The following is a 21,474-nucleotide window of genomic DNA, read 5'->3' as shown; positions in this document are numbered from 1 at the left end:
AACACTCAAAAACCACTGGAATGGGTTCGGACGTGGGCATTAGGTGAAGGAAACACTAAAAGGTGATGTTAAGTCATAATCATGAGCATGACTCGGCAAAAATGACCATGACACGGTGAAAAAATTTTAACACTCAAAAACCACTGGAATGGGTTCGGACGTGGGCATTAAGTGAAGGAAACACTAAAAGGTGATGTTAAGTCATAATCATGAGCATGACTCAGCAAAAATGACAATGACTAAGCGAAAAAATATTAACACTCAAAAACCACTGGAATGGGTTCGGACGTGGGCACTAAGTAAAGGAAACGCTAAAGGATGATGTTAAAAGTCATATTCATGAGTATGACTCAGTAAAAGTGACAATGAGCTAGATTTGAAGGAAGGTATAGTAGGGTATAGTGTCACACCTGATTTCTTTAGAGCAACAAGCAGTTAAATCTTAGGAAACCAGGTTTTTCTGTAATGTAGGCAACGTAATCTCACAATCATTTTGTCAAACTTTGTGTTGCTGTCGTGGGAAAAGGGCATGATGAGATACGGAGATAAGATTTGCAACAGAGAGCCAAATGGCTGATGATGTGAACTGTACAAGTTTTCAATGGCGTGTCGTAATTAGGTGACAAAAAAAAAACGGAGTAACTGAAGGTCAGGTGATGACAATGGTCGCAGAAGCTATGAGAGAAGCGATGCTACAGGGACCTAAAGCCCCTATATATAAAAAGTAGCGCCATTCTTAGATCTTGCCGCCACCGCACTCACCCCGGCGTTTCCTCCTCACCGCCTCCTGTCGCCCCAGCCCCCTCCGCGCCCCTATTGGCCAATCCGTGTCACGTGGAAGCAGGCGTTGCGCTTTTGTATATTTTTTCTTTCCAGCGCGCTCCGGACCGCCATTCTCGGGCCTGTGTGACGAAAGTGTTGTACGCACAAACGGATCAAACGTGTTAGGGACAAGAACTTCGCAGTGAGGGCAAAATGCTTTTTTTTTTTTGTTTAGCATACGACGAGCGCAAAACGCTTGCTGCACACTTGGTATTTGCGCCGTCTCGCATCGTCGCGTTGCTACTTCCAAAACGGCATTATTAAGACCAGTTACTGACTGACGAAGCAAAATCGCGCCTCAAAACTGCTCCGCAGGGCGCGATCGAAGTTTTCCGCGGATTTCCTCTGGTAGCGCGTTATCTGTCGTCTGCCGCGGCAGGCCCGACGTAGGCGGCGCCACTGCCGATATCGAGCTTCGATCGCGCTGGCCGCGCCGAGCGCGACCGTGGAACGGAGGAGGAGGGAAGTGGTTGGCGCTACTTTTACAGGGGCCGAGTAATCGAGCGTTCCACAAACCCAAGAGTGAAGACCATGCCCGTGCAAAAGCAGCGAGGGATGCGAGGCGAAACGAAAAAGCAACGTCAATATTCCAGATGTCCGCTGAGTGAGCAACCGAAATACCGAACGCGCGAGAACTTTCATATGATGACACGGCTGAAACCGCAGCCGGACCACACGCCTTTTAAGTGTTCTTAATCAGCTGGTGCCTTCGCTGTAACCACTGACTGACGTGAAGACGTGAATCGTCACAACTCAGCTATGCTCACGGAGTGATGGGGACGCAAATCGGAAAAGACGTCACGACATAGACAATTGATAAACACGTAGGACGGCTAACCCTGACCGGAACGCGACACCACAATTTACCCGCCGCGGCAGCCGCCGAGCTCATCCCGCGTCCGCATTCCGATGGGGGCGGAATGCAGAAACGCTCGAGTACCGTGCATTTGATGCATGCCCAGGTGAAGAACCCCCAGGTGGTAAAAATTGATCTGGAGCACTCCACTACGGCGTACCTCATAATCAAATCGCCGGTTTTGGCGCGTAAAAGCAAAACAATCTGGAAATACTTTCTGCGCACGTAACGATGATGGAAGCACAGCCTTGCGCGCACGCGCGTGCCAGCAGCGTTCCGCCATACAGCGCTATGGTTGACTAGAACGTTACCGCAGCCGCCAATGACGTGCACTGTAGTCGGGGTTACAAATTGCAACAATCGTAACCAGCCGCGACTCAACAATTTCGCGCCGTGCCGCGTACTACATAGCCAAGCATGATGGCGCGCGCGGCTACGACGAAACAACGCGCGCGCGGCGTTGTTGAAAATGCACTGCGTGTGGATCGCAGGAGTAAAAATATGAGTGTACTAGCAATGCTAGTTCCAACAAGACCTACAGAGGCGACTTTTACGAGAGGGTACTTACCAGAGTTACGGAAAGACGCGTCCGTGCGTACCGGAGAGACGTTCGGTCTCGAGACTCGCCAAGTGCGTCACGTTTTCAAACCTAACTACGCTCCACTGGTGGCGCCCTCTGAAATAAAAACGCTAATCTTCAAGGCTATGCTTCTGATGCCTGCATGCGGCGGAAGCGGTTGAGGTAGTCGTAAACACGTCATAGACGATGGGTTTTGTCAAGACCGCAAAATTAATTATTTATAGCGATAAAGTTGTAGCGCCATGTATTGTAAAAACAAGCAAGCTAATAAAACGCTAAAATGTTGCAGGGAAATGTAAATTGCTCTTTTTGTTCTATTCATACATCAAGAGCAAAAATAGGCAACCGGGCCAGATTAGGTATTAAATAGAGGTGCACATTCTCCATCCATGTTCATTTGATATGCTAGCTGATGCGAACCACACCGCCTGCACCATCGTTAGGGTGGCCTACCATCGTTACTAGATTACGTTGGCCTGCACAGAGGAGGCGCTGCCTGCACGGAGGCACCCACGTGACCGGTACTACGGTGGCTAGGTTGGTAGGTGTGCCGACCGGCGTAGTTCACTGCTTCTCCGCATCATAACAGCAGGAGCGGCGCTGCGGTCAGAGGTTTGCCGTGAAGCGCGCGTCGTCTGCTACTGAGAGTGTTGTTATTGCGCGCCTGTTATATTTAAGATAATGGTTTTTTCGCAGTAAAACCTGAAAGAAAATGGTTAAATTAGGTTGAGAGAGTGCTTAACAGTGCGATGTTTCTTGTTGCAATGAGTAATTTTCAAAAGCGGTCACTTATATCGCCTGTTAACACGCTCACTTCACGGAGCACTGCGCTCGCAGTCACGATAGTTCTCCGAGTTCTTGTAATTTCCTTTTTAAGGAGCGAAGTGAAGACTGTGGGTGATGTTCGTGAATACCAAGCTCGTGAAACTCCGGGACAGAGTGAAAGTGTTCCTGCACAGAAGAAAACAAGCCGGAAGGGCACCACTTGCATTGCGCCGAATTGTAAGTTCGGCTACAAACATGCAAACCACGCGCTAAAGAATCATTGGTTTCGATGCACTGAGACCCAGAACTTTCCGAGAGACGTGAGTTTGCCCTTCGCCGTGCATGAAAAAATGTTTCAACCGCATTAGTCATATGCCAGCGCCACTTCAAGGAGCATGTCATCGAGCGTATGACCGGCAGGAAGATTGTGCAGATTCCGATGGCGTACGTATGTTACAGTGACACTTCCTTCGGTGCTACCCGACGCTGCGCCTTACATATTGAAGAAAATTTCTATAAAAAGAACAAGCGAGGCTCCAACGGCATGTCGGCCGTTGAAATAATCCGGAAGAGACCGCCAACCAAACCAATGCCTCCTCTGGAGACATTTGCCAAACTTACACAAGCTCCAAGCAAATAGGATGTCGCGTGTTCTACAGGTGAAGAATGAGCATTTGTAGACAAGTGAAGAAATGAACCTGCTCAAAGACGGCCGACGAAATGTTTGTGTGTGCAAAAAATTCAGCTTCAAGTGCAGCGGCCGCGGTTTACAACGCAACTGCCTGGCAGATATGCCCTGCCGCTTGCATTTTTTTTTTCCTTTCGCCAGCAGAAGCGTTCAGGAGTCATCAGTTGTGAGCAGCATAAAATCGAAATTACGAACAGCATCATCAAGCTAATACATTGCTGGCCTGCATTTCCTTGTAACGACCAAAACTTGGCTTCTGAGCGTACTCCAGAAAAGAAAAAGCACCTTACGCTGCGGCTACGCTACGTGCATTTTGAGCGCTGTGATGCAGTGCAGTGTTTCATTTAAAGCTATAGTTGCAATAAAAGCTTGGTGTACGTTAATTTGCTGCATGGTTTGCGTGTGTGACCGAAGAATTGCCTAGATTAATTATTATTGCATTCAAATATACATATATACGATCTTCGCGAGTCCAAACTATGATTTTTCATGCTACAAGCTACTGCTCTCATCATATATAATCGCACAACGTAAGAACTTTTTTTCTTCATCCCGAACAAGTTTATAACATCTCTTATAAATGTATAATAACCCCAATACAGTCAAGGAAATTGAACCAAAGGATTTTAGTTGTAAGAATATCAATATTTATGCCATTGTGCTTTACATCCTTTCAAGCCAAAACATTTCTCTTGCGCATTCCGTGGTATAAGAATACGCCCTGCACGTTCGCGTACAGCCCCTACATTCTGCAAAGCAAACTACGCCTTTCTCGCTTTAGAACTGATGAAGGGCTATTTCGTCCATGCAGAATTTATACTTCTCCTCGTATACTCAAGTGTAACGCGTTTAACGAACTAAACAGCGTTAATAGCTCCTGTATTCTTGAATCTCAAACGGGGAAACAGACAAGTGACGGAAAAGGCAAGTACGTTACCTTCGCAAGTTACAGAGCTCTGCTGCGTTCAGAAATGCGTAACTGTCTATGATGCCACTGTGAATGTGGTTTTCAGTTTAAACACGATGGTAAATATGCCGCAGTTCCAATGTAATGTGGCCGCAGCAGCAGACGACGCGCGCCGCCTGCGACAGACCCCCGACCGCAGCGCCAATTTTGTCGTCATGATGCGGAGAAGCGCTGAACTACTATGCGCGCCCGGCAGACGGCACACCTACCCCTACCCATCTAAGGTCCCTGGAACATACAGGGACCTTATACCCATCTAGCCAACGTACCGGTATCTCAGCGCTTGAAAAGAACCGGGCCGTGTGCCCGTATGTGTGAACCTTACAGAGCTTGCAGACGAGAATTGGAGCCCTAGACCGGTATTTTGTAGCGATGCCTTTCCGATGCTAATGCCTTTTCGCGCTTGGTCAGTGGTTAGAGGGACGGTCCGCTCACGTTATCAACGGGATCAGCCGGCCGTGAGTGGTGGATAATAAGACTAGGCATAAGGTATCGCTACAAAATACTGGCCCTAGACTACACACTGTACATACACGGCAGATTCTCAGCAGAACGCTCTGCAAAACAACCTCATACAAGCGTGGGGGCGGAATATATATGCAACAACATTCGTGTACCGCGCTTCGGGTAAACGCGTAGATTTCAATATGACTCATTGTGGCACTTATAGCGAGTAATTATTAAAATTAAACTAAATAATTACCTTTTTAACAGAAAGAGTCCAGACCATCAATTCGCGCATCCAAGTTGTGTAATCAATGCCAGAAAACCGACACACATAAAGAGAAAAGCGCAACTTTCACGCACATGCATAGCAGACGACGATGTGTGAGGCGATATTCTTTACCCCTCACCGTCGGGCGAGCATGAAGCGCGTGTCGTTATCAAGAGGGGATCTCGATCGCTTCATGCTCAGGCAGCGCTGAGACGTAAACACACCAATAATGGGCGACTGCCATGAGCGTGAAAACTACGCGCTTCGGCATTTCAGTTTCGGTTATCGGGCGAAATTGACCGGAATTCATTACGCTGCAGGAATTAGCAGCGTCAGCTTTTTGCCACGGCTGGAACCCGTTACGAACTCTTGGGATGGCTGGAACCATTTGGTTAAACGGTTCAAAAACCGAGTAAATCACCTAATTATCGCATCTTTCCAGGTCTTTAATGGGCTTCGAACGTATTTTCTGAAACACTCTGTGTATAGATTAACGCCGTTGACGCAAGCTAAATAGAATAAACTCCAGCGCGCTATTCCTGTGACGCTCGAAAGCAGCAGAACACGCGCGAAAGAGAAATGAAAGCAATTCAGGAAGGTTAACCTGAAGAAAAATCCAGTTTGCTACATTGGGGGTGGGGAGCCTAGAAAGATAATGAGGAAATAGAAAAAAAAAAAAAAAACAGCCCATACGCACAATCACAGGACAGAATCACTATTTCTACATATTTGCTGCAAATGCACATAGGTAGTCAGTTGACGCCAGAAAGTCCGCGACGATTTATCCCGTTATTTTGGTTTTCAAACTCAATTCATTTCTCTGTAACAATTTGCTCAATTCATTTCTCTGTAACAATTTGCTTCATGCGCAATTTTGTTTTCTTTTCCCCCGATTCCACTTGGCTATCAGACTGCAGCCCCAAAATTCCAGGACTAATCGTTTTCCTAAAACTACACGCGCGCGTCACGCAACAAGCACACTCAAAATAAATGGATTTTGATATGACTGCTGTTGCGCGTCAAAACAGAAAAAAAAAAAAGAAAGCAAGAAAGACCACAACAGCATACACAATTGATGCAGAGACAATGCTCTGGCGTCGTCCACCCTCCTCAGAGTTTCTATAGTATCGTAAGACCCTTCCGCGCGCATATGTCTCAAAACCCAACTCCGCCCAATAACTCAGTCCTTTTGCGATGCCTATACCGACCTGTCGTATTTTTGCGTGCTTCAAGCGGACCTGCGCAAATGCCTCCTGATGCGTATACTAAAAACAGCGCAACAGAGATGAACGGGCAAGATGTCGGCACAAGCGCTTCTTGCTCTTCCACTGTCACACTTTCGATTATCTAATAAGACACCGTATAATAACAGTGCCCTACAGAGCAGCAAAGGTCGGCTTTCCCAGAGCGCAAAGCGAAAGTGAAGGCAGGGAGGGGAGTTCGCAACAAGAATGGCTAACTGTAGGGCGCGTATATTTTATGAACTAAACAATTGAATATATATATAAATATATATATATATATATATATAGGTACTTATAAGTACTTGTATTTCATATGCAGTCTAATATAAGCAAAATCATCACGAACTTTAAAAATTTGTGGATGCATAAAAATTAAGCAACACTGTACATAAATACCAGTAAATGTTAGGCAACACTGAAACACTAAAACTTATTTGCGCACAATTAATACTAATTCTAAAAGAAAAGTTTACAAACTATAAAAACGTAGAGACGTATAGTAATTGCTATCACAAATGCGCTTAAGTAATTAAATTATTTTGGTAAAAGTCTGGCAACACTTAATGTTTTGTGAAAGTCTGGCCACCAAACCCGCCACCATAGTCTGCGACGTCATTCGTCCAAAAAGACATTCCAAACTATCAAACCAAGAAACAATTTAATGCGATTATTAGCAGCTAATAAAATATCATGTAATAAACATAACTACTTACACAACTACTCATAATTTACTGTAACACTAAAATCTGGCAACAATAAAATCTGGTAAAAGTCTGGCTACATTTAAACAAGTGGCATTTTCGCGTGAGTGTATAAAATCACTTACAAATGTCGTAAATTATTTTGTTATATTTACTGTTGCGTGCTGCATTTAATTTATCTGTTCTCATATAAAGCCTTTAGTGGACATGCAACTAATGTTTGTCACAAAAATGTGGCCACACTCTTTCAAATCACAAAAACCTGGCAACTATACTGTGTTTATCAACGTTGCGAGACGCGCAAGAACGAAAGACGGACAAGTCAGTAGTTTTTATAAGGTTGCACATGCAGTCCCAAAATGTCATTCAGTGTGGGATTAATCTCGGGAAATTAATTCTCGGGAAAGTGAATTCTCGAGACTAACTCTTTGGGGTCTGCATTTCATGCAGAAATTTCACTGCTACGTTGCTCTCTTTATGCTTACTCATGTGAACTCAGGTGAAAACACCGGGCATACAGTATGCAAAAAAAAAAAGTCAAAATGAATTAGCTAGCTGTAGTGCAGCGCGTTTTAATTATTTCAAATCATTTGTTACGTTGGCATCACAGTTCTGGCTCCTTGGTCGGCTTGGTTATGGCCACATGGCTTCGGATGTCCGGTAGTATGGTCATGGGTGTTCTGTGGTATGGTCCCGCCCTGTAGGTACAGTAGGAGTGAATCAACTGTGCACCACCACCGGCTCTACCGTTACCACTTTCCTGCATGGTTAGCTCCAGTGGTTAGCACCGTGCCGAGGTTTGGGATGGGCTTGGGAGACATACAAGTACTGTCATGGACTACCCACAATGCGCCTCATCAGTGCTGCAATCCTCACTCCTGCAATCCTGCTGGCCCGAGAGTTGGGGTGATTATTTGTGGATCGAGGCTCGTCGATGAGTCCGAGTGTCTCCTTTCGGTTTAAAGAAACTGTCTTTGAACTCGGCCAGCCAACGTGCCTGTCGTGTCATTGGCCTACCAGTACGTCAGGTCACTTCTGATCCGGTATCGCCGAGGGGTAGCACTCAAGTGAAGTGTGCGTGGAAGTATAAAATGCGAAGGCGCTAAAATATGTCACCAGAGCGTGGAAACGCTGTAGAAAACTGTAATTGAGACAGCAGACTATGCGCTAAAGGCTGTCGTTTCTGTGCCAAGCAGTGCGCTGAGTACGGTTCGCTATCGAAAGAGGAGAGCACGTTCAGCTGGTGTGCGCGTTCTCGCTGGGAGATAGGAGCAGAGGGAAAACACAGCATTCCTGACTTCAATCCTGATTTTAATCCCTTTATGCAGCGGAAATTCAAACGTCGGAGAGCGGCGATGAGAGTGCTCGGAGTTGGGTGAAGGCGATGACGCCGGGTGATCAGAGCCAGCCGATCATCGCAGAGCGACAGCAACAAAAGGAGCGAACGCTGACGGATCAAAGGCGATGCTGCAGGGACGACTTAACTGCTTTGCATTTCATTCCTTTAAGCGGATTACTCAGAGGCGTACATTACATGCACAAAAAATCTAAATGAATAACTGACAAATTAACAAACTTCAATAATAAAGTGTGTTCATAATTTGTACGAATTGTAGCTGGTGAGATCGCAAGGCGATGTTTCCACTTGGAACGAATTTTCAGGATGATGTCACTTTCAAGATATGCATTGCCAAAGTCTGCGACGTAAAACCATAGTTGTTTCCAGTTAGAAACGCCATTGTGAAGAAAAGTAAGTTGAACAACATTGCACTTTTATCTCAAGTTTGCTGGTACACATCTCGAAACATTTGCCATTCTCAGATTTCGTTCCATGTGAATATGCTCTGCAAACACACCGGCTGCAATTCTTAAATTGACATATCTGCCGTAAAGTAATTAGTTAAAAAATTGGCGATCGTTTTTTATTAATTATGCGTTTTGATTTCTCGTGCAACTAATGTCTGCCGCTTCGAGAAGTTCAGCTCAGGACCACTGTTATGCAATTTGGCATATACTATATATAAATATATATTAATTCTGTACATCGTCACATACTCGTTCACTTATTTCTTTTGTGGGTGTCACCCCCCCCCCCCCCCCCCTCGCCTGCGCATCCTTCCAACACCCTTTACGTTCCTTCTTGGCGTTGGCACGCACACACACACGAAAGCTGGGTATCGGCGAGGGAGTGCAGTAAATATGCTGGTCAGGAGGTTAGGGAAATTTTGTGCCTCTCCGGCAAATCCCTCTCTAGGGAAATCCCTCACCTATTCCCTTTTTAAACTACCCCTTGTGCTGTGAGCTCAAGGGCTGCAGAAGATAGCGCCAACCTTTCCTTTCCCTTCTCGTCCCCACAACCGGCGATTTTGGCTGTTCGTGCGCGTAGTGCGTGACCGCGGGGCGTGCTTTGCCGAACTCAGTGTGGAGGGACAGGTGCATGACGCTATTTTGTGAAGAGCCTCTCTGGCATTCATGAGTTATACGAATATCAGGTCACGGAAACGTGGAGATATTTAGTTTACTATCAGCACCAGTTCCGAACACATAAAATTATTCCCTTACAAAGCTTTCGCTACCAGTATGCCTAGTGTACTGTATGCATACATTCCCTACTGCTCATGACTGCATGCTCCATCCATTGATATGCCCTCATGCTTGTGCCAGAACCACTCCCATTTGTTCTTGTTCGTGGTTTTTCTCTGGCCATGCTCAGTGTTGACGGGACTCGCTTTGCGTAATTGTCACATACCATTACAGTCAACAGCGTATTCAAAGCACAGCATGCTGGGGGAAAAGCAGCCTTTTGTGTGAAACTTACTCAACGTTCTGCTCAAAAGTACAATTAATAGCTTCCTTTGCATTGGGCAGGATGACAAAGATAACCGCTGCAATACTGATGAGGCTCAAATGTGAATGCCAGTGCTTTGTGGATAGATGGACGTGTCAAAACTATGTACAGAAGAATCTTGCAGCTACAATTAATGTACCACAGAGTCACTGGTTGGGGAAGCCTTCAAATGCCAATGGACCTACTTTGTGTTCCCTTGCTTTTTTTTTTTTTTTTACATAAGAAATGCCTTCGGTGAAATTACCAGAAATGCATAAAAAAAAGCAGCACTATCACATCACAAATGCTATCACATCAAGTGGTATTTGCAGCGTCAAAAGGAGCTGCATAGTATATACAGCTTTGGTGATAGAGAACAATACTGTTCACCACCCCTAGTTAGTCTCCTACACAGATTAAATAGATTTAGGCCTTCTGCCTCAGCAGCAATTTGTAGCATTACTAGGTGCAAATGTGCACAACTGGTCTGACTAAAGTGCAGTATCACCTCTGGTTTTTTATGATAAGTGCTACGTGTCAACAGAAAGGACTACCATTCAGTGCACTGCAAAATGGTGCAAAATTGCTTGCAGAAATATTTGTTTCAAGGAATGTGTTGCAGAAACAGGAAGCATTTTATGGTTGGTTGAGCTGCATTTGAAATGCTGTTCTGCTGCTTTTGCTCTGCCATGTATATATTGAAATGATTTGGGCAAGGTGCTGATCTTCATGAAAACATTCGTCCTACAAGCAATCCATACCTCTGTTGCAATGCAAGTCTGGTCCCTCGAATTTGCAAAGCTTGGTGCCTGTTGATAGTGACCTTGTAAATAAATAAAAATAATATAACACATTGTTACGATTGTCATGCAGATACCAAAAGACAAGCAGAGGGGGGAACTAAGGGTGCTGTACGCCTGAGCCTCAATTTTGACATTATAAGATATGAGCCCCCATTCATCAACATACAGGAGAGTGGCAGCCCCCAGAAGAGCCACTAGGCATGGCCCCCCACCTGCTTTGATTCTTTAATCCAACCCTGCTTATAAAGGCTTCGTGGTACTTGAAAGGATAACTAAAAACAAAAGAACCTAAAAGGGCCCTGAAATCTGAGGAACATAATGAGCAGAGTGCCTTTTAAGGAGTATGTTCCAAAATTAATTAGCGAGAGACCTAATATGAACAGATATATTAGGAGTGCAACATTTGCTTTCCCCCATTCACCTCAACTCATTGGTTCACATCAGCAGGTGTGACACCAATAGTACATTCATCATCATCATCATCAGCCTATATTTTATGTCCACTGCAGGACGAACGCCTCTCCCTGCGATCTCGAATTATCCCTGTCTTGCATTAGCGTATTCCAACTTGCGGCTGCAAATTTCCTAACTTCATCACCCCATCTGGTTTTCTGCCGACCTCAACTGCACTTCCCTTCTCTTGGTATCCATTCTCTAACCCTAATGGTCCATCAGTTATCCATCCTAAGCATTACATGGCCTGCCCAGCTCCATTTCTTCCGCTTAATGCCAACTAGAATATCGTTTATCCCCGTTTGTTGTCTGATCCACACCGCTCTCTTCCTGTCTCTTAACGTTACTCCTAAAATTTTTCGTTCCATCGCTCTTTGTGCGGCCCTTAACTTGTTCTCGAGCTTGTTTGTTAACCTCCAAGTTTCTGCCCCATATGTTAGCACCGGTAGAACGCAATGATTGTATACTTTTCTTTACAATGATAGTGGGAAGCTCCCAGTCGGGATTTGGCAATGCCTGCCGTATGCACTCCAACCCAATTTTTTCTTCTGTAAATTTCTTTCTCGTGATCAGGGTTCCCTGTGAGTAATTGACCTAGATAAACATACTCCTTTACAGACTCTAGAGGCTGAATGGCGATCCTGAATTCTTGTTCCCTTGCCAGGCTATTGAACATTATCTTTGTCTTCTGCATATTAATCTTCAACCCAATTCTTGCACTTTCTCGATGAAGGTCCTCAATCATTTGTTGTAATTCGTCTCCATTGTTGCTGAATAGGACAATGTCATCTGCAAACCGAAGGTTGCCGAGATATTCGCCGTTGATCCTCACTCCTAAGCCTTCCCAGTCTAAGAGCTTGAATACTTCTTCTAAGCATGCAGTGAATAGCATTGGAGAGATTGTGTCTCCTTGCCTGGATCCCTTTCTTGATAGGTAACTTTCTACTTTTCTTGTGGAGAACCAAGGTAGCTGTGGAATCCTTGTAGATATTTGCTAAGATATTCACGTATGCTTCCTGTACTCCTTGATTACACAATGCCTCTATGACTGCTGGTATCTCTACTGAATCAAATGCCTTTTCATAATCTATGAAAGCCATATAGAGAGGTTGATTGTACTACGCAGATTTCTCGATTACCTGATTGATGACATGGATATGATTGTAGAATATACCTTCCTGAAGCCAGCCTGTTCTCTTGGTTGGCTGAAGTCAAGTGTTGCCCTGATTCTATTGGAAATTATCTTAGTGAATATTTTATACAATACTGAAAGCAAGCTAATGGGTCTATAACTCTTCAATTCTTTAACGTCTCCCTTCTTATGGATTAGTATAATGTTGGCGTTCTTCCAGCTCTCTGGTACACTTGAAGTTGTGAAGCATTGCGTATAAAGGGCCGCAAGCTTTTCAAGCATGATATCTCCACCATCTTTGATTAAATCTACTGTTTTTCCATCTTCTCCAGCAGCTTTTCCCCTGGTCATGTCACATTGTTTATGCTTAAATCACTTTTGTTTATTCTTTTCCTTTATACTGTTTCCTACTGTGTCATGCTTATGGTAACCTCTATTTCAGGTCATCACAGCTCCAAGAGGGTACACAATGCTGAGGTGTTGCACTTACTGACAACGAGAATCAGTGGCCTCTGACAAAAGCGACAGCCCCAAAGCTGCAAAGGAGTGGCGATGGGATGGGCAGGATACATTAACCGGTACCACCTTCACGTTTTCCTAGTAATCTTTGGCAGATCGGGAAAGTATGCATGCTATACAAACAATTACCCAATGGCTTGTATCTGTCTGCGTGATGCTGCCCGATGCCAGCTAGCATCTGACAGGAAGTTGCAAAAATTACATGTAGTTCTGTCTTTGAAAAGGAAAGGAGCTACGTTCTGCTTGTTAGCTCCACATGCTACATAAGACTACAAAACTTGACTGAAACGTTCACAACCTCTGTGCTCTACCCACAGAATGTGTTTACTCAGCTAGGTCAGGGGGTGATTCAGAGAACTTTTAGAGGTGTCAGCAACTGTGTACATTCCACCTTTTACACATTGTCCTGTCAACACCTTATTTGGAACCTCATGCTAGTGCACTGTCAAAATGCAATCTCCATAACTCCACCAATAGGTCTTTGAAAGAGAGGCATGCTGGGCAAAACTAATAAAATGTTATAAACACCAGACCATTGAATGCATAAAATCCACGGGCCAGAGACATCCACTGCTTTGTCATAATCTACCTGAATTGATGCTAGATGGCACTAGACGCCAATGCCACCAAGGCAGTTGATCAGTACTAGATAGATCCCTATTTTTTCTTTTCCGTTACAAGCTCTGCCATGCTTGTGCCACGTGCAAGTCACAAAATTTTATGTATAATTTCCATTGAATCATACCTATTTCCATCTGCCTGTAGTATAATGTTATGAAGAAGGATCACTGCACAACTGTTTAAACATCCAGTGCCTCTGAAGTATGACGATCGAACAGATTAGGGGCAATGTCAACAATTCAGTCTTCGCAACGAAAAGTAGCAAGGCTTGTTTTCATTTGTCTGATATATGTTAGTAATGTGACAAAAAATAAGTATGCCCTTCATAAATTTGGTTGAAATCAAAGAGCTACATATGTATATACGATGTAGTTTATACAATGTTTATACAGGGTGTCCCAATTATCAGGCAAAAAGATTGAAAAATATGTGAATGCCTCGTAGCTGGACAGAACCAAGGTAATGTTGTTTGCCGTCGCTTGAAGATACTCAGAATGTTTTTTGCATTTTTCCTAATTAGATAATTGGTCTTAATTCATCAACTTATCAATTAATATAGTTAGATGGAAAGTGTCAATGAGAAAATGTTAGAGCAATATAAAAAACTCCCAATACAACTTTCCGTTGCTCACTACGTGCTACATAAAAGTGTTTTTCCGAGCCTGAAAGATGCCTGCGAATACACGCAAAGTGCCTCGAGTGGCCAGTCGTGCGGCAATTTTGTGTGTATTCATGGACTTCTTTCACGCTCGGAAAAACACTTTTGTAGCACATATTGAGTAAAGAAAAAGTGTATCGGGCGTTTTTCATATTTCTGTACAATTTTATCATTGACACTTTTCATCTAACTATAATAATTGATAAGTAGATTAATTAAGTAAGACCAATTAGGCGGAATGCAAAAAATATTCTGAGTATCTCCAAGCGATGGCAAACAACATTACCTTGGTTCTGTCCAGCTACGTAGCATTTGCATATTTTTAAAGTTTGGCCTTACACCCTTACAACCACCCTTACGGCTTTTACAGAAATACCTATTATATATACAGTTTTTTTCTACGTGTTTAGAGTCATCGTCATTACATGAATAGTGGAGTCCTACAACTATGGATGGGCTCGTTATCATGATTAAACACTGATCAAGCTCGACAATCTTCCAAGGAGGCATATTGTTCCATTCATTTCACAATGATAGTGATAAAGCTTGTACCTCATTGTATTTCACAAGGATGTCTCTAAACTACACAAGCCTGGCAATTGCTAAAAGAGGAATGCAGTAAACACTCAAAGGCACCCTGCAACACTTTTGAACATGTTAAATAACCCCATGCACTTGGTCAATAGACAATGCCATCATGAGAAATCTGGACCAAATATTATTACTGTTCTTGCAGCAGGAAGCCACTTTTTGTGTATACCCCTGTGCACAGCACTGGTCGCTCCACCTGTAGGGGCCCCTTCAAAGTACTTGTACTCTTTGGAAAGTGCAGCATGCTTCCCATGGTAGCTCTATTAGGCAAAGCAACAGCGGCTTAACATATTCACGCTTTCAGTGTTGCATTTTTAAATTACAGTTATCCACTAAAGATGGTGAAATCTGAGCAAACATGCTTGCTTGTTAGATGTCGGCGTTACATCTAGTTTGCCATTAAAAAAGTTTTGTTTAATCGCCGAGCTGTGTGTGGAAGAATAAAGTGGCTTATCATATGGTCCACCAAGTCCACCGAAAAGTTTCTCGAGCTCCTGAACTACATTTGTGTGCCATGGTACTTTGTCAGGTTCACCGGGTTTAAAAAGCCTCACACAAATTGTACTGGTAATGTTGCTCATCAGAGGTTTTCCTTATCTGTCCACACAAAATAGATTTTTTAATTTTGCAGGTTAACCCAGAATATCATTTTCTTCAAAATGACTTTACATTCTAGTTTTCCTACACCTAAGTCAAAGATAGTATTATACTTCAATCCTTCCTGCATTGCTGGCACTTTTTTATTCTAGAAACACACCACCATGTAAACATTTAACTGCCATTTGATGCAATCAATAGAGTTAGCAATCACATTAAATAAGGCGCATGTACAGAAAAGAGAAGCATTATTAAGCGTCTCTAATTTAATAATTTAGGCAAATGTCTTTATTCTAGTCCAGGCACCCGTGTAAAGTGTTGTGTTCTTGCAGTTTACCCAGGACCAGTCATATGGAAGTTACCAACTTCCCTTGTTTTGAAGGCACTTACAGAAATGTACAGGAGCACACCCGGACAATGCTTCATTAATGTGAGCACCGGCAACCAAACTATTAGGAGCGTGCCACGTTATCCCTCATACCACATCAGTGGTGTGCTGTCGTAAGATTGCACCACCGTATATCCTTGCGCCCAATCCATTCAATAAATAGCCGTCAGGATGAGAGGAGTTGCTACTGCCATTGTTGAGGTATTACTTCAAATCAAATGCAGCACTGCACTTTAGGTCACAGTCATGCATTCTGGAACCTATGAGGTTCAAAGGGAAGACTGAGCGTTTGGCCACAGAGTAAGGGATGAGAGCTATATTGGCAAGAGGGCAGTGAAGACTGAATTTGGTGACAAGAATGAAACAAGGGCAACAATTAAGAGCTTGCACAATACTAAGAAAAAATTTATGTGCACAAAAGCTGAGGAAGAGGCCGGTAACTGATAAAGCAAAATGCCCAAATTCATTACACAGTGACCTTGCATGGAAAAGGGACACAGGTGGGAGAGCAAGAAGAAATAAACTGCAGCACTGTCATCACTTAGATATAGTATTAACAGAGTCCTTAAATACACTGGTGTTACTGTTAGGCAAAGGGGCAACAGAGAAAATCAAGCCTAAGAGTGACCTTAACCATTTCCATGCCGAATTGTTCAGAAAACCACCAAAATTTTCCGAACTATTTGCATAACCTCTATTGTGACCAGCTTTCACTACTGCAATAGCAGCATTTCATTTGTTATGTGTTGTCTGTTACTGTCAACTTATTCATATTTTAGAGTTGTAGAAAGTCATGGCCACAGAAAAGGCTTGACGTTTTTTTGTAACAGAAGTTAAGTGCTATTGTAGTACGCAATGCGACACATCATTCCTGGCAATGCCGGGAAGGGAAATTACTGAGGTAGAGGCAGCAAAACATTTTCGTTGATCTGCGCCTACCGAGAGAGGCTGCCAGAGGCTTGAAATGTTTCTCGAAATCGTCAGTCTGAAGTTGAAGCTCCAAACATGAATCACTAGAGCTTGCCAGGTCCACTTGTTTACTTGAGGTGAAAAAAAAACTTCCAACAACACCACATTTCCAGCATTGAATAGGGCAGCTGTCATCGCTGCATCGCCATTTTTAAAACCCAGGGAAGCCAGACTTCCACTGTGTTTACACTAACCGCACCCACAAAAAATAAGACAATTCGTCACACAAATCCCTTGACACGAGTGAGGCACATCATTGGCGTAGATTGGACAAAACACCTGGATGAGTGAGACTTGTCCATGACATGTTAACATGAGGAACCGAACCCTTTCACTGCCACTCCCGAGATAACTCAGCCACCCACTCTCACACATCCCCTGCCACTGGTGAATACACTCTTTCTGTTTTCAGCACACTCCATGCCTCTCCAGTAGCAAATCGTTCAAAAAAGAAACGAAAAAAAAAAAGACATTGCATACCAGTTTTGCCATCTATGGAGAAGTCATCTAAACAGATAAGAACTTGCAAGTGAAACTTCTATAAATGTCTCAATGCCCTGTCGCTCTGTATCAGCACGGCAGCCATGGCAAACAAGTGCAGCAGGTCCGTCGATATTTTGACAGACAAAGAAATTTGTGAACTATTGACGAATTCTGAATTGGAAGAAACCGATGAGGGAGAACGAGTTTTTAAGTTGAAAGAAATGTCCACCATACAAACAAGTGAAAAAAAATTGGTAGGGGCTGAAGAGCAATTGAAAAAAAGCCTGGCAGTCAAAGGGTTAAAGAAAAACTGCAGCAACTTAGATAATAACGTAACATCACTCACTTTAGGATTACATCAGAAAGGTGCAACTGTCCCATTTTACTTTCATGTTCTAACCCATTTGTCATCGTATCTGTACTTCAGATCTAGAGTTCAACATGTGCAGCAAGGCCGAGGGTCACAGCATAAGCTGTGGTAGTTCATCTCAGAAGCTGGTATGTGCGGCTTTGTGAAATCACATACACCACTGGTTTGAACTTGCACATGTTAGGATCACTCCTGCTGCACACCTCCCCCCCCCCCTTTCTTCTTTTTTTAGACGTGGAGCCAAAAATCAGTTTCTAAATGCCCTCTGTACAGTGGCCAGCCATCTTTAGCAGCAAATTATTTCTCCAAGCCGTTTATTGTAGCACGACACCACTGCAACCTGCAACTGCAACTGCACCACTGCAACTTACAACCACTGCTGTTGCAGGTTACCTTTACATGGTTTTTCTATTGCGGAACATGGGACTCCTGCCAGATAAGCTCTTACGATCGACAACAGACTTGTCAGCTTCTGCATTCCTGATGCCAACTCTGGACAAAATCAGCCTAGGGACCTGGCAAAATGGATCCGCCACTATTTCATTCATCAGGCGCCGGCATGGGATTTAAAAGCTGGCCAACCACCATCCACTTCGGGCACGACACCGTTGCAAGGATGGCAAAGTTACTGCATGTTGCAGGTCAGTGACTTGAACGGTGCTGCATCTTTCAAGACCAGCAACCAATGCTTGCTTAAGGTGTCATGCCCAGTGGATTTAATTCATGTGATTAAGTGCTCGTTGGATTTTTCAAGCTACTTGTGCTCTGCCTTATTTGAAATGTTGTTTGTGATGTCTGGTGACGTTGAATTAAACCCGGGTCCAATGACTAAGGCTGAGGCAGATTCCTTTGCCACTGCATTAGATACGTTGGCTAGAGCAAGCACAGGTCACTAACATGGAAAGAATACGCAAGCTCGAGGAAGGCCAGGCTAGCCTAGTTATATATCTAAATCGAGTCAATCATTATCGTGCAGCTGCTTCTGAATCGGAGCGTGAGCTTAAAGAAGTGATCATGACTCTGCGTGCCGATCTCAAGTTAACCAAGGATAAACAGTCAGAGGCCGATAATAGAAATAAATTGCTAAATGTGAAAATTCTTGCACTAGAGACAAAATCTGTGGTAATTTCTTCAGGTGATTCGGGTAGCGGATCTGACTCATTGCGCAACTTTTCTGAGCAGATGGAAAAGATCGCATCTAGATAAAATGATACAGAAAATAGAATGTGTTCTTCAAGTCTACTGTTCTTTGGAAGATTGGCAGACAACGGAAAATAAAATAATTGCTTTCTGCTCTGAGAAACTCGGCATCGCTGCAGCAAGTGTGCAGTTCAACAGAGCACACAGACTAGGGAAGTTCTCAGATACAAAACGCTGACCCATCATTGCTAAGCTGACTTATTTTAAAGACAAGGAACAAATCTTGGCCTCTGCGCAAAAACTAAAAGGCTAACTAAATCAAGCATGCAAAAACACACAATAAACCCCTTAAATGGTCAGTGAATCGGCTGCGCATTGGTAACAAAATGTACACATATGATGTTACTTCTGGCTCAGTTGTGGAACAGAACAGATAGCTAAATACCAGGACCCCACAATCGCATCGCATTGCTCCACCCTTCTCTTTATCATTCGCAAATATTCGAAGTGTAATGTCGAAGCTTGATCACCTTGCCTCTTATCTTGACGACTGTGATTGTGACATCTTTGCCCTTACCGAAACCTGGCTGCACCCCGATATTGCAACAATGAAATCGCTTCCTTAGCGGACAGCTATAATGTATACCGCTGTGACCGCACTGATAAAAGGGGCGGCGGTGTCCTTTTGGCAATTAAAAAAACAATCACTTCACACAGGGTTAACACAAATTCTGATCTAGAGGTTGTGTGGGCAATATGTCTCAGCTACTCAGCGAAGGTCTTGATTGGTATTTGTTACCGCCCTCCTGACTCCAGTCATTGCTTCACTACTGAACTCCGGTCTAGCATCGAAAAAGCAACACAGCTTTGTTCGACTAAATTCACTTATCTTCTTGGCGACTTCTTCCTTTAATTTACTGGCCGCAGTTGTCTTCATCATGTCGTTTCTCAACAGATTTCATCAACCTAACCATATACTATAATTTATCAACAGACTTAAGGCACTAACCTGTTAGACCTAATTCTTGCGAACGCCCCAGAGACTACAGGGGAGGTTAGCCATCTAGACGGTTTTAGTGACCACAATTTAATCCAAATAACCATTAACGTTCCTTTACAATTTGCGGGAGTTACAACAAAGACAATGCGCAATTATAACAAGGGCAATTATGCCGAAATTAACCGAGAACATGATTCCTTATTTAACTGTACACTTTTTCCCTCGTTCTACACAAGGCCTATTGAAGATAATTGGTTAATGTTCAAAGACAAGCTATGCGCGTTGGTTGACCAACATGTGCCTCTAATAAAAATAACAGCAGACAAAATCAATCCATAGTTTGCCCAAAATCTTCGTAAGCTCCCAAATAGCGTTTATATAAAGCCGTAAAACGTTTGTGCACCCTGTCAGCTAGGGAAAAATATAGCAACTGCACAAAAAACTACTGCCAAGCTCTTTCTTATGCAAAAGATAAATATTTTTCTCCGGACCTTCCCTCGCTGATCAAATCTAACCCCAAGAAATTCTGGCAAATTTTATCTGCTAATAGTCGCAACAATCACATCACCTTGCACAATGCGAACGGTGCTCCTATTCCAGACAACGAGTGTCCCTCAGTTTCCAATGGTTTTTTAATTTCATCCATTTTCACGATGGAAAGCTTAGATTATCTGCCCGAGGTTACGGATCTAGACTACCAGTATATGACACCTATAGACATGACAACTGATGGTATCGTGCACCTAATTAATAACCTCAAACTATCCACTTCAGCAGCTATCGATAGCATTAATTCCAAAGTAATAAAAAATACAGTTTCAGCTTCAAGCAAGATTCTTTTTCATGTTTTCCAGCAATCCCTAACAGCTGGTTAGATTCCTAATGATTGGAAGGCCGCCAAAGTAGTACCAAAAATTAAAAATGGCGACAGAAACCTAGTTGGAAACCATTGACCCATATCACTAACGTGCATTTGTTGTAAAATGATGGAACGCAATATCACGTGCCATGTTTATCATTACCTGGAATCTAACTTCTTTTTCACTAAGCAGCATGGGTTCAGAAGAGGTTTGTCATGCGCGGCACAACTACTGGAATTAACGACAGAACTGCACTTATGCATGGGCTAAAACTTACAAACTGACTGCATCTTTCTTGATTTTTCAAAAGCATTTGACTGCGTAGCCCATTGTCGCCTCTTTATAAAATTAACCGCATTAAACTGGATTCACTGACTATCTTGGCTTCTAAATTTTCTTTTGAACAGGCAGCAATTCACAGTGGTTAACAATTTCTCTTCTTCCCTTTCCAATGTTTCCTCACGTGTACCACAGGGGAGCATACTTGGTCCCCCTACTGTTTCTTATATATATTAACGACCTGCCCAATAACATATCCTGTATGTGCATATTTGCTGATGATTGCATTATATATCGACCCATTAACAGTTCTACATACCACCAGACTCTTCAAGATGACCTCAACCTAATTACCGATTGGTGTGACAATAAATAGCTAATGAATTTACACTCAGCTAAATGCAAAGCACTGTCTTTTAGCAGACAGCATGCAAATTCTAATTTTT

General features: G+C 43.4%; 1 long non-coding RNA gene across 3 annotated transcripts; it reads left to right on the top strand.

Moving 5' to 3' along the window:
* The first annotated feature begins 8,053 nt into the window (after window positions 1-8,053).
* Window positions 8,054-18,651, top strand: LOC125942117 (uncharacterized). 3 transcript variants are annotated; one of them, XR_007464824.1, is made up of 3 exons: window positions 8,054-8,244; window positions 12,996-13,131; window positions 18,138-18,651. It is a non-coding gene; the product is annotated as an uncharacterized LOC125942117 (long non-coding RNA). The 3 variants fall into 3 exon arrangements; XR_007464823.1 differs by having other exon boundaries at window positions 8,054-8,357; XR_007464825.1 differs by having other exon boundaries at window positions 8,054-8,381.
* Window positions 18,652-21,474: the final 2,823 nt, after the last annotated feature.

This window comes from Dermacentor silvarum, chromosome 1, assembly GCF_013339745.2.
Source record: "Dermacentor silvarum isolate Dsil-2018 chromosome 1, BIME_Dsil_1.4, whole genome shotgun sequence".
NCBI classification, from domain to species: Eukaryota; Metazoa; Arthropoda; class Arachnida; order Ixodida; family Ixodidae; genus Dermacentor; species Dermacentor silvarum.
Note: the sequence above shows the minus strand (reverse complement) of the source record. Positions and strands in the feature narration are given on the sequence as shown.